The sequence below is a fragment of the Solanum dulcamara genome, chromosome 10 (genome assembly GCF_947179165.1).
Source record: "Solanum dulcamara chromosome 10, daSolDulc1.2, whole genome shotgun sequence".
Taxonomy (NCBI): Eukaryota; Viridiplantae; Streptophyta; class Magnoliopsida; order Solanales; family Solanaceae; genus Solanum; species Solanum dulcamara.
The window spans coordinates 28,974,907-28,989,309 of record NC_077246.1 but is presented as its reverse complement, the minus strand read 5'-3'; the positions used below and the strand labels follow the sequence as shown (position 1 = coordinate 28,989,309).

At 35.7% G+C, this 14,403-nt stretch overlaps 1 pseudogene; it reads right to left on the bottom strand.

Annotated features, from left to right (window-relative positions):
• Positions 1-7,664: 7,664 nt before the first annotated feature.
• On the bottom strand, positions 7,665-13,691 carry LOC129869739 (probable beta-1,3-galactosyltransferase 2; annotated as a pseudogene).
• Between the last annotated feature and the right edge of the window lie 712 nt (positions 13,692-14,403).

The window sequence follows — 14,403 nt, the reverse complement described above, 5'->3', positions numbered from 1 at the left end:
CTGTGACCACACAGACTTCGATAAGGCAAGAATAGAAGTCTTTTCAGCTAAGTATCATGATTCTTTGTGTTGATTGGGGAAACTTAAAAAACTGAAATCGTGTATTTTATATAGTGTCATTCATTAAGGGAATATGCTACATTATCGACCCTTTGCAATTTGTAGTTACTTAGTCTTAGAAGTTCCACCTTCGTCAAAAGGTATGTTTTATTTTTCCTTGAAAAACATTCTGTATAAATAAGTAAAAGTGAAATATCAGATTACTTTGGGATTTCTCTAATTGACTTTCCAATTTTATAATCAGAACTTAGATCCTTGTTCGATAGATAAGTTTGACACATATTTTGCTGGTTTTAGCTGCATTTTACTTCCCTCTCATTTGTGTGAAGTTTTCAGAGTTATTTTGAGAGCGTTGTAGTTTTGAGTGGTGACGATGTTGATGTAGCTCAAGATGCGGAGGATGATGGTGGATTATCCACTTCCAATATGTTTAAGTGACATCGCAAGAAGAGGAAAATGAAGCTTCTTCTCTCATAAAAAATAGAATAAAATGACATTAAAAGCCCTGTAAGCTTCACCAATTGCCGAATTACTGTAGTTATTCTGAAACAACATAATATGAAGCAGAATCTTTCTATTTGGATAGAATGGCAGATGAAGTTTGGACTATAGGCTCGAAAGCGTGGGGAAGAATCGGATGAATATGAGAAGGGGAATGAGATGAATTTTATATTTAAATAAAAGACTTAATCATGTCCTTCACGAGTTTCTAGTAATGAAACACAAATTGCTAAAACCAATCATATGAGTCCTATCATGAGGGATTGCAACTCCATTTTGATAACACCCCATCAAATCTCTTAACACCAACCAACGTGGAGAGTAAGAAACAAAGAACCTATGGATGGTCTGATGAATTCTATCACAAATTAATATAAAGGAAACAATGATCCTCAATTGATTCAATTAATGTTAAAAATTAACAAAAAAAAAAATCTAACTTGAATCACTAATTCATCAAGCAATCCAATAATCAAATATAGTTGAACCTTAAGTGAAGAAGTAGAATCCTATCAAACTTATCAGACAAAAAATATATAGTATTGTTAAAACAAAACAAAGAGACTTATCTACTTAAATAGCAATCATTTGTGTTCCTCGAGAACATAGTGGTAGTGTGGAACATCCTACCCTACCTCACAAGAACAATGCTCTTCAAAATACCACCAGTCTCATTGCTAAGATATCTAGGTGCTACTTATAGCTTAGGTCCCTAAATAAATCATGCCAATTTTAAATATACGTGTAATTCGCCTTTAAGAAAGATAAAGACTTTGAAGGAATGAATTTTAATCCATTACAATTGAATTGATAGAATTGTTGGCTGATTATCATGAATTTGCATAGCAAATATATTAGTAAGAAAGAAATTGTGCTCAAAATGAAAATTGACCAATATTGTAAGTAATCTATGTTACGCCTGATTAAATTATCAAAATACCCCTAGACTAACGAACACTCGCGCAACGTATATTCCTTACTTTTTTGGTCAATCCGAGGCTGGAATATTGATCAGAGTGAAAAATTATGTGGGAAAATGGTCTTGGTTGAATTTTAGGCCAATGGGATCAAAAGATAAATTTTTGAAGTGAAGCGACAAAAACAGAGAAGTGGGCGATAGGTCCATGTCGCGGACTACCGCAAACATGGACTTAATGTTATCCTAGTTATTTTCTATGGGGTTAGAATTCGATCAAAAAAAAATTGGAAAAAAATGCACTATGAGGTAACCAGGTCAGCGAGACAGGCCAATTTTTCTACCCATTTTAAATTTTAAGAAGGAGAATTCCGGTCTTTTCCCCACCTCTCCTATACTTAACCCACGATGGATATAGGTCATTTTCGACCTTATAAAAGAGTTCTGAAATGCATTCCTAAGCTAAATTAACTTAAGAGCTAGGGCTAAGGAGTTGAGAAGATGCTAGGGTTCAAAAGATTCAAACAACATCTTGCAAGATTGATTGTCCTGTCTTCATTCTAGGTATATAAGGAAAACTAAAGCATGGATATTGTTCTTCCATGTGCACTATGATTGTGATTGGTTAATTTGTGAATGAATTGAGAATTTCCCCTAAACTTAACATATTTTTACATAATATTGCGTAATTGATATTTTCTATAAACTTGTTCTTGAATAAATGATTTTGACTATTTACTTCATAAACCCTCATAATAGTTTGACTAATGATTGGATGAATATGATTAAGGATTTAGTCTAGCGCCTTGAACTGTGAATGCATGATTGTGATTGAATTGTGAGCATGATGATAGTATTGATAGTGTTGACTAGTTGATAGTCTTGAATGTTGTCATAAATGATTGTCTAAAATCTCTCTTAACTAAATGATTGAGAATGAATGGGAAATTGATTGGTTGAAAGGATTGATTGATAGAACGAATGAGTTGAAAAGAGTCCAAAAGATACTTACTGATTTGGTTTGATTTGGATTGATTGTCTTATGAGCATTGAGTCTTGGGAGGAGTATCGAGCACCGAATTGGGTAAGAGTAATTAATAACTCGAACTCAATAACCACGTCACCAAATATAGGAAAGGATTGAACCGTTAAAGTCGGATGTTTCCTAAATTATTGTCCTGACATAATAGTACTTTATTAGTTATGGATTCATGATTGTTGATTTATTCTTACCCTGGCAAGGTAATGGATGGATGTGGCAACAATGTTGGCTTGTTATATTATCATTAGCTCATAAGTGATGGTTGTCGGATAAGAGAAATTCCCACATAGGCCTTGATAGTACTCTGATTTGGATTGGATTGGATTGGAATAGATTGAATTGGATTGTATATGATTGGTCTTTTTCTAAATCTTATTCTTGTTTAGACTTAGGACATCATGATTGAGTTGTTCACCCTTCCGATTTGAGATTCTGAGATGATTTGATTGTACCTTGATGCATGTTTCCTTCTACTATTTTAAATACTTGTACATTCCATATACTGACGTCCATTTGGGCCTAAATCATTTTATTATGCAGAGACAGGTACTAGAAATCATCAACAGACGCATCGTTAAAGATCTATTCGCTTTCAGCTAGTTGGTGAGTCCTCCCCGTTTTCGGAGATACCGCAGTTATATTTCCTGCTTTGAATTAGATTTTCTTTATTTGATTTGTGGTATCCATGAACCTGTCATTGGCACCACTAGGATTGTTGATAGAGGCTTCATAGACTAGATTATTGACTTGTTGATTTGATATTGTCTTTTGGCTAGTTTCCTTCATACTAGTCTTGTTGATTGGATTAGATAGAATGTTGGCTTTTGGCCTTATTCTATAAGCTATTTTATTGATGAGTAAGTCTTCCGTTGATAGAGAGTTGATTGAATGGTTGTGTGAATAGACCAAGTGGTTCTCTTGGAGACTAGCAATAGTCTCTGAGTGCCGGCCACACCTAGGGTATCCTCTCAGGATCTGAAAAGTTGTCACACTTCAAGCAATATATAACCATGTATTTCATTTGAAAAAAATCTAAATTATGTTAAGGAGCTTTATGATACTATTTTACCTGATCAATATATTACCATGTATTTCATTTGAAAAAAATCTAAATTATGTTAAGGATCTTTACGATACTATTTTACCTGATCAAAGAAAAGGGAGATTTTGTATGGTAGCAAAGTGCAGGCACAACTATCACCCACAAAAACACAATGAAGTTCGAAACCCTTTTTTCTGTCATATTGTTCGCCGTTTGTGAGTTTCCTTTTAACTTAATCAATAGATAAAAGAAATAATTAGTTCAACAAAACAAAATTAACAAATCAACTTGCAAACTTTAAAAAAATCTGATCTAAAGATATTTGAGATAATTTTTTGCTGGTCACTTAGCTTAATGGTATATGGTATAGAACATTTCTCAGACATAAACAAAAGTACAATTGAAATTATAAATTTATTGAACTCAAATTTGTGAAAATATTTAAATGATCAAAAAAATGACAAATAGATGTTATGATGTACAGGTCAAATTACCCAAAGTACTTTTTAAGCAGTAGAAAGTTAAATTACACCAATGATATGAACTACTGACTTACCAGTTATTTATCTTGATGTGTGATTTGTTTTAACCTCCCCCTCATACATTTTTAATCTTTCAATTTTGAAGGAACTCCAAACAAAAAAATCCAATGCAATTAGTTGAAGCTTGACAAAGGAATGTCTGATCCACCTATTGCTGCCAAAGATATAAAATAACTGATATTATATGATAACATCAAGTAAATTCAGTATTAAGTATATAAATGTAATGACCCTGAAGGTAATTTTTGAAATTTTTTGTGAAATGGCCATTTTACCCCTCCAGATAGTTTCCCCGAGTCATTTCTGATCAGTGATAGATGTTGGTTTTGAGAAATTCTTTAAAAAGTTGAGTCTTGGGAGTTTTTGAGATTTTTAAAGGCGTAAAGTGTTCAAAAGTGGTATTAGGGACCAATAGGAGCTACGAGTCTTGGAATGGAATTCCGTCAATTCCATCAGCTCCAAAGTATAGAACTTGGTCTAGGAGAATTTATGGAATTCAATTTGAAGTTGTAACGAAGATTTGAGGTCCTAAGTTGAAAATTACTGAAATTTTGATCGTAGAGTTGACTTTGGTCATCATTTGGAGATCCGATGTTCAAAATGAAATTCTGACGACTCCATTGGATTTGGGGGATGGTTTGAGTTCTGGAGTGGTCTTGGTTGAATTTTTGGAGGTATCGAGCTCATTTTGGTATTTTGAGGCTTAAAGTTAGTTTAGTTGCAATTTTTCGAGTTTCGGATCAAGATTACCTCGAATTCGAATTTCATGGTTCCAATGAGTCCGGAACATCAAATTTAGTAGTGTAGCATATAAAGTTTGTGTGAATGGGATTTCAAACGAATTCCGAGGATTCGATCGATGATTTTTTACTTCCTTATTTTACTGTGTTGCTGAAGCTGTTGCATGGGGCAAATCACCCTTCGCGTTTGCGACAACTTTTTCCACGTTCGCAAAGGGCAGATAAATTAACCTTCGCGATCGCGTGGTCAGGGTCGTGATCACGGAAGGTGGGGGTAGGATTGCCTTTGCGTTCGCGAAACCTCTCCCGCGTTCGCAAAGGTTCAGATTGATGCTCTCCGCGATCACGAAGGTAAAGGGACGCGATCGTGATGAAGAACCATCTGACAGCTTAATGAAATTCCCAAAGTCGGGTTTTAGCCATTTTCCACCATTTTTTAGGTAGCTCGGTAGAGGCAATCTTGAAGGGATAACTTTGTGGAATTTCAGTGGGTAAGTCTTTTTAACTCAAAATCATCATTTTCCATTGATAAATTGTTGTTTTTAACTCGAATTTGAGGATTTTAAGTTGAGGAAATTGGGGTTTCTTTTCAAGAACATTGAATTTTTAGTAAATTGATGATTGTGAACTAATTTTAATTTCTTTTTCGAAAAGGTTTTCACTAAATGTTTCCAAATATTCCAAGGAACGTTTTCATGCAAAGAATTCCAAATTTTTTCTTCGTTTTCAGAATTGAGTTTTTGGAACGATTTTGGTCCAATTTTCAAAAAGTATGATTTGGGTGTTGTTAGACTCGTATTCTTATTGGAATTGTATATTTGAATAGATTTTATGGATTCAGAGCGTCGATGTAAGGTCAAGGCTCAAATTTCGGAGTAGTTAGGGTTAAATTCGAGGAAAGTGAACTTCTAATCCTTTGTTTAATCTTGTAGGATCTTGTATTATTATTTTGTATGTTCGAAAGTGAAGAAAAGCGGTTTGAGACTATTTGATTTTGTGATTGAACTTGATAACAACGAAATGGGGTAATAAATGGCAAATTTGATGAGTTATAATGATGTGGTCGACATGATTAAGTCTTGACTAATTGTGAATATGTGAATGGATTGTTGTGACATGAATTATGACTTCTTGCTGAGATTATTCCATTATTGTGATTTACATGAACATTGTCTATTTGCATTGGCTCTGATGTATTGAGATGGAAATGTGAATAGATTGTGATGACATGAGTTATGACTTGTTGATATCATTCCATTGTTGTGATTTATCTGAACATTGCTTATTTGCATTGGTTCTGATATATTGAGATAAATTTGATTCAAGGATTATGTCGAAGGGAAATAGTTCTGACAATGTCGAAGGAAAATGGTTCTGGCGATGCCGAATGAAAATGATTTCGGCGATTGATATTTATGCCGAATGGAAATGGTTTTGATGGATACATGGTCCATGTGTGGCCCCATGGGTTCCAACCTTCTAGTCAGCGGATGTGTATTATTAGGACAAACATGCATCACTATAGGTGATATTTCATTGCACTACATTGCATCACACATCTTTTGCCATTTGTGGACTGTTTTTATCCCTGATATTCATGTAATTTATACTATTGATTGTTGTAATTTGACTGAGACTTAGGTTGTATTGTTGATGATATATGTATATATATACATACGCACACACACTTGTGTTGTTAGAACTGTTAAACTGGGTTAATTTCTACGCAAGTTGTAGTATGAGGGGTTCGGTTAGTATGACAATAGTACTTGCATTCTATTAGCTTTGCTTAGTCTTAGTTGTTTACTTGTTGGGTACCGCGTTATCGGTACTCACTCCTTGCTAACTACACTTGTGTAGGTTCTGAGCCCGGACAGTGACCAATTTTATTTCGTTCATCCGGGGCTTATTAGAGGAGACTTGAGAGGTAGCTGTTGATGACAACTATCTTTCTTGTTCATCTTTACTTTACTTTGTTCCATTAGAGAGACAAAGATTTGAGATTTTTATTTAAATTAGTATCGTTGTATTTAGAGACTTGTAAATGTGACAATCAGTCTATGGAGATTTTGTAATTGACTAAGATTTCCATTTTTGCCTTGTATTTATCTATTTTAAATTATTTCCGCATTTTATTCTGCAAATATTGGGTTTAGGCTGACTTATCCGATGAAAATGGACTAGTGCCATCACACTCGAATTCGGATCGTGACAATAAACTTACCAAATATCCTTTAAAGAAAAAAAACAAAAGCAAAAACAACTAAAAATTACACTAACATGTCCCTGAGTTAGAAAATTAGAGCTCAAATACAAATTAATTGACTCATCAAATGCGCTCTTTTCAATTGCGTTGAATGTTAACTTGCTTGGTTAACTTCTTTAGATGAAAATTGCTTGGCATACAATAGATGAAAGTTAAATTGCATTTATAGTTAAAATCTACTAAAAAATACTTTAAAAAATTATGAATGATAAAAATTGTAAGTAAAATAGGATTCAGATCAAGATTTTCCATTACATACAGGTATTTAGAGGTTATTTGATAGGTTGCTAGGAGTTAAGTTTTTCATGCATTAAATTTTGCATAAGTAATACAACGTTTGGTAGCATTCTTTTTCTCTGTATAAAATCCAACACACCTAATACAATATTTTGTTTGCAAATTAAAAATCCGTATAACTAATATATATATATATACAAGTTATTAGAGAATCAGTCTAGACTCTACAAGGTTTAGGCAAGTGGCTTAAGTCCCCAAATTAGAACGCCCCCCCCCCCCCCCCCCTTTTTTTTTTAGCAATAATAGATTAGCAAATGCTTACCGGTTTATAGATATATAAGTTGAGATGGCATATAGCTGCCCTGTTGCATGTCGGAAATGCCCATCTTCACCAAATTTCCAATGCCCGGGTTCATGATATCTCACTCCCGTACAAGTAAACGGGAACAAAAATGAAATAAATATAGGACATTCCTTAAGCACAAGTTCTGGTAATTCCTCTGCTTACTTCTGCGCAAGGACAGGACCAGATTTCATGCAACCACTATATACCCTTTGTTTTGAATGATGTGTAGCTGGAGTTGCTGCAAGTGTTCCTGAAGTTTTGAATACATGCAGGTTAATAGTGTGAGCAAAGATAGTTCAGTTGTCGCAATAGAAACATGGTATTTAGAATCCAAAAGGCTGCATTTACCTATATTTACATGCTCATCGTCATCAACTTTGACATAGAAATCTGCATCCCAGAGTGCAATAGCAGTAGTAAAATAGCTCTTTGTCTTCGCTGATAATTTAAGGTATCCCTCAACATGTTCCAATGAAGTTCAATTGCAAGTCAACTTTTGAGGAACAACAAGCTGTCTCCCCTTTTCACTGACATTACCAACAAATACAACATACCCAGTGTAATCCCAAATGAGGTCTGGAGAGGGTAGAGTATACGCACACCTTACCCCTACCTCGTAGGGATAGAGAGGTTGTTGAAAGACAGTCAACAAAGGAGGCCAACAGAATCAAAAAGGGAGGCCAACAAAGTCAAAAAGGCTGCCTCCCTAATGACTTTGTTGCAGCCTTCCTTTGTTGAATTGAACATACGCGTTTTGAAAACGCGTAAAATAATTTTACGCGTTTTCATTCTCCTGTAAATAGAGGACCTCTTTCCCTCATTTAAATTATCCAGAAAGAGAGTAAGAATACAAAAAGAGTTATACACCAAGATAAATATTTTAGTCTTGAGTGTCCTCTTTAGTAGTTGTTCCTTTTACAAGAGAGAAGTGTTAATGGTTGTTTTCTCCTTGTATTTGAGAGTTGTGTACTCCATATTATAATAGTGAGATCCTTCTACCCCGTGTTTTTTCTCCTCTATCAGTTAGAGGGGTTTCCACATAAATTTCTCGTGTCCAATTTATTTTCATTATTCTCATCATATCAAACTTTATTTGTGGTGCTTCCTCACCCCAACAGTGATATCAGAGCCCTCGGTTATTCTGTCTATTTTATGCAAAGGTACTATCTATGAATAGTAACTTTTCGTGAATAGTAAAATTCGATGAATAGTACTATTCACGTGAATAGTAAATTTCGGTGACGGTACAGTTTGTCATGATTGTTCGCAAAAATATTCAGAAATGATCTAGAAGGGTGTGAAGCAAATAAAAATGTCGAGTACAATAAAGTTTGACGTTGAGAAATTCAATGGGACTAATTTCTCATTGTGGAAAATGAAAATAAAAGCAATACTGAGAAAAGACAATTGATTAGCTGCAATTGAAGGCAGGCCCACAGACTTTGTTGATGACAGCAAGTGGAACGACATAGACAACAACGCAGTTGCTGATCTACACTTGGCACTAGCTGATCAAGTGTTGTCTAGTGTAGCGGAAAAGCGGACGGCGAAGGAAATATGGGATACTCTTACAGGGTTGTATGAGGCCAAGTCTTTACATAATAAAATCTTCTTAAAAAGAAAATTGTATACTCTTCGAATGTCAGAGTCCATGTCAGTTACTGAACATATCAATACTTTGAATACTCTGTTTTCGCAACTTACAACAATGGGTTGCAAAAGAGAGGGGACTGAACGTGCGGAGCTTCTACTTCAAAGTCTATCTGACTCGTATGATCAACTCATCATCAACCTGACGAACGATACTGACAGTCTAGTTTTCGATGAAATTACAGCCGCTGTCTTGGAAGAAGAAAATCGGCGCAAAAATAAGAAAGACAGACAAGCAAGTTCGCAACAAGCTGAAGCTTTGATGATGGTGAGAGGAAGACCAACGGAACGTGGCCCCAGTGGGAGTCACAATCATGGCAGATCTCAATCAAGAAGTAAGAAGAATATCAAGTGCTACAACTGTGGCAAGAAAGGGCACTTCAAGAAAGATTGTCGGTTCAAGAAGAAGAGTGAACACCCTGAGCCATCAAATGCTCAAGGGAATGTTGCATGTACCTCGGATGATGGCGATATTTTATGTAGTGAGGCAATATCAAATAATGAAGGCAGAAAACGTTTCGCTGATGTCTGGATCATGGACACAGGAGCAACATGGCACATGACTTCCAGGAGAGAATGGTTCCATCAATATAATCCTATCTCAGGAGGGTCTGTGTTCATGGGAAATGATCATGCTTTGGATGTTATTGGTATTGGGTCCATCAAAATAAAGATGTATGATGGCACGGTTCGCACCATCCAAGAGGTACGACATGTAAAAGACTTGAAGAAGAATCTATTGTCTTTAGGACAACTAGATGATAATGGATGTTCGTATAAGACTCATGGTGGAGTCATGAGAATATCCAAAGGAGCGCTTGTAGTGATGAAAGCAGGAAAAACTTGTTGCAAATCTATATGTGCTTAAAGGTGAAACACACCAAGAAGGAGAAGCATCAACCACGTCAGCAAGTTCATTTGAAGAATCAACGATGATATGGCATCGTAAACTTGGCCATATGTCGGAACGAAGTTTGAAGATTCTTGCTGAGCAAAAACTTCTTCCAAGGCTCAAAAAGGTTTCACTACCCTTTTGTGAGCATTGTGTTACCAGTAAGCAAAATAGACTGAAGTTTAGCAGTTCCTCTGCTAAAAGCAAGGAAATACTAGATCTAGTCCACTCTGATGTCTGGCAAGCATCGGTGGAGTCTCTAGGAGGAGCGAAATATTTCGTTTCATTTATCGACAATTACTCTAGGAAAAGTTGGGTGTATCCAATCAAGAGGAAGGCAAATGTTTTTTCAGTTTTCAAAGAATTCAAAAAGGCTGCCTCCCTAATGACTTTGTTGCAGCCTTCCTTTGTTGAATTGAACATACGCGTTTTGAAAACGCGTAAAATAATTTTACGCGTTTTCATTCTCCTATAAATAGAGGGCCTCTTGCCCTCATTTAAATTATCCAGAAAGAGAGAGTAAGAATACAAAGAGAGTTATACACCAAGATAAATATTTTAGTCTTGAGTGTCCTCTTTAGTAGTTGTTCCTTTTACAAGAGAGAAGTGTTAATTGTTGTTTTCTCCTTGTATTTGAGAGCTGTGTACTCCATATTATAATAGTGAGATCCTTCTACCCCGTGGTTTTTCTCCTCTATCAGTTAGAGGGGTTTCCACGTAAAATTCTCGTGTCCAATTTATTTTCATTATTTTCATCATATCAAACTTTATTTGTGGTGCTTCCTCACCCCAACAGTTGTTTCTGATATACCCTCGGCTTAAAGAAAAAAAATAACATTTCAGAACAGTTTGGAAAAGGAAAACAAGAAATGAAAGAAGTAACAACAACGAAATATTCTGAAATTGAAAACAGTACACAACATAGGAAAGAAAGAACAGTAACAACAATGAAATAAGGCAATAACCGAATCACCAACAAACACAGGTGATCAAGCAATTGCCATTACCAGCCTCAAGAAATCTCCATGCTTCTTCTCTTCAGCTTCAATTGCTCTATCAAGAATGCCACCTGATGTTGCACTGGTGAAATGATAATTAAATGAGTAATAATATAAATGACAATAGATAAGAGAAACATACAAATAACTTATCTAACATGTTTGATAATTATGGAGTTCTGAACTATTCAAGAAATTATGAACTCCATCTTTTCATCATCAACACATTCATTTTCTTTCTTTCTCTCTCTCTCTTTTTTTTTTTTGAGAAAAGTAATAGTAAATCATCAACACATTTTCGAAGAAACTTCTGTGGTTAATTCAAAGAAATATGTTCATGGAGTAGCCTCTCCCTGACATTGAGACAAATAGAAGAATGGGAAATGAAGATTATATGTTGCCCGATACTGGAAAATCATTACCAGCTACAACATGAAGTTTGGTAAAAGTACCTGAAGGACATCAGGCCTAGTCCAGTGATCACATACCTGTGTCCTATTACAAACCGCATCACAAAGCCCTTTTCCTCCTCAAGCTTCTTTAGCTTATCACCTGCTTTACCACAAGTAAATAACAAAATTTTCAGTAGGTACCTCGTTGTAATAGATGCACACAAATAAGTCAGAACACACCGTTAATGAAGTTTCAAGCACCTTGAGGCATCCAGGTAGCACGAACTGAGTTTCTTCTCTTTCAGCTACTAAAGGCAGTGTTTATCCCTATGACCATGAGATATTTTCTATTTTCAGAGATCTTTAGATCTTCGGTAATTGGAGAGCAACTCTTTTATAGAATCCTGCAACGCCCTTGCTGCTTCTAATTCCGTCTCCAGATTTGAGATTGTTGTATCCAGGGTTCTGCATTTTGTTAAATAAAAAATGTAATGAACAGCTCTTACTCTTTAAAGATTTATGTCAAAGCGTGATTCTCATAAAATATATAAATAACAAGCATAAGTAACATACTGTACAGCATAATGCATCCTCGAAGCATCCCCAGGAATATACTTGGATTCACTTTTTACATCCTCCTGCTGAAAACAACAAGACCAAAGCCATTAACGCCCGAAAAATTGAATACCAGAGTACCTAAGATTACATTGCTGTCTGCTTTTCTTGCATATAATACTTTAAAAGTTGTAGGATCACCGTCTTTCCAGACTAACCCTACCTTTTGATCATCACTATGTGTTGTCCTTGATATGCCTTTAGCTTCAGATACTGTCCACACTCTACAGCCAAAATAACACAGTTAACAGTGAAGACAGACATGCTCACGGCATATTGAATAAATTAGAGAAAGTTGCAAAGGGGGAAGCTGCTAGAAAGAACCGTTCTAAAGAAAATTCCATGAATAGATAGAGTCAACGGTATGACAGACAACGCTGCCTATACACGAATTAACTTCCGAGGTTTATATGAATATTTTTGTTAAATGGTTTCCCCTTGCCATCTTCTTTGTTAAAATGAATGTGGATGGGTGTCTACTTTCTTTGAGAATTTGGATTGTATAACCGCAACACCACATTATTGAAATTAAGGAATAATAAGTCTCTCTTACAAATCTCTAACCCTTCAATGTGCTCAAATCTTTTCAGACAACCAAACATTTACGCTAACGACTGTGCAGCTGTGGTGCATTTAAACACCGATATCAATAAACTTTCTTAAAACTTGAAAAGCATAACTTCCATTAAGAAACAAGCTTAACTCTAATGCAATGTCTCTGCCCAGCTCTAACTTTTCCTGAATGACCACCTTTGTCAACATGTCTGCTCGATTCTTCGTATGGATCTTCACTAGTTTTAGCAGTTCTTGATCCATCACCTCGCATATCCAGTGATATTGAATGTCGATATGCTTTTTCCTAGAATGATACATTGAGTATTTGCTTAAATCAATAGCACTTTGACTATCATAATGTATCTTATACTCCGTTTGATTCATCCCTAGTTCTTGGAGAAATCGCTTTAACCACAACATTTCTTTACCAGCTTCCGTTACAGCAATATACTCTGCTTCAGTTGTGGATAGTGCAACACACTTCTGTAATCTTGACTGCCATGACACAACTCCCCCAGCAAAAGTATAAAGATATCCTGAAGTTGATTTTCTACCATCGGGATCTCCGACCATATTTGAATCTGCATAGCCTTCCAAGCTTGGATCAACTCCCCCAAAGCAAAGACTTGATTTTGATGTACCCTTAAGATACCTGAGAATCCACTTAACTGCCTCCCAATGTTTCTTTCCATGGTTAGAAAGAAAATGACTCACCACACCTACTGCATGTGTGATATCTGGCCTCGTGCAAACCATGGCATACATCAGACTTCCAACTGCTGAAGAATAGAGAATTGTAGACATCTCATCAATCTCTTTCTTGGATGAGGTGCACGAACTCTTGCTCAACTTGGAATGATTTTCCAAAGGGACACCTACTGATTTGGCATTACTCATGTTGAACCATTTGATCACCCGTTCAATATAATTTTCTTGAGATAGCCATAACTTTTTGTTTCTCCTATATCAAGTTATCTGCAATTAAAAAAATTGATGAGCTGGACCTAAGTTTTTCATTTCATAGGACTTAGAGAGTTCTTTCTTCAACTGTCTGATTTTTGTTACATCTTTTCCAACGATCAACATGTCGTCCACATAAAGTAGAAGTACAACAAAATTGCCATCCGAAAATCTCTGAATGTAAACACACTAATCTGCAGTAGTCCTTTTATATCCTTGACTTACCATGAATGAGCCAAACTTCTTGTACCACTGCCTTGGTGCTTGCTTCAGGCCATATAAGCTTTACGCAAGCTTATAGATGAGGTTTTCTTTTCTTGAAACCTCAAAACCTTCTGGCTGCTCCATATAGATTTTTTTATTTAGATCACCATGAAGAAATATTGCCTTGATATCTATTTGTTCAAGCTTCAAATTGAAAGTGGATACCAATCCAAGGATGATACAGATTGAAGTCAATTTTACAACTGGTGAAAATATTTCATCAAAGTCAATTCCCTTTTTATATAGGAATCCTTTGACTACTAAGCAGTGTTTGTGCTTCACCACCTTTCCACTGTCATCTTTCTTGAGCTTGAATAACTATTTGCTCTTCAGTGCCTTCTTTCCTTGTGGAAGTTTCACAATCTCATAAGTGTTGTTTTTCTAT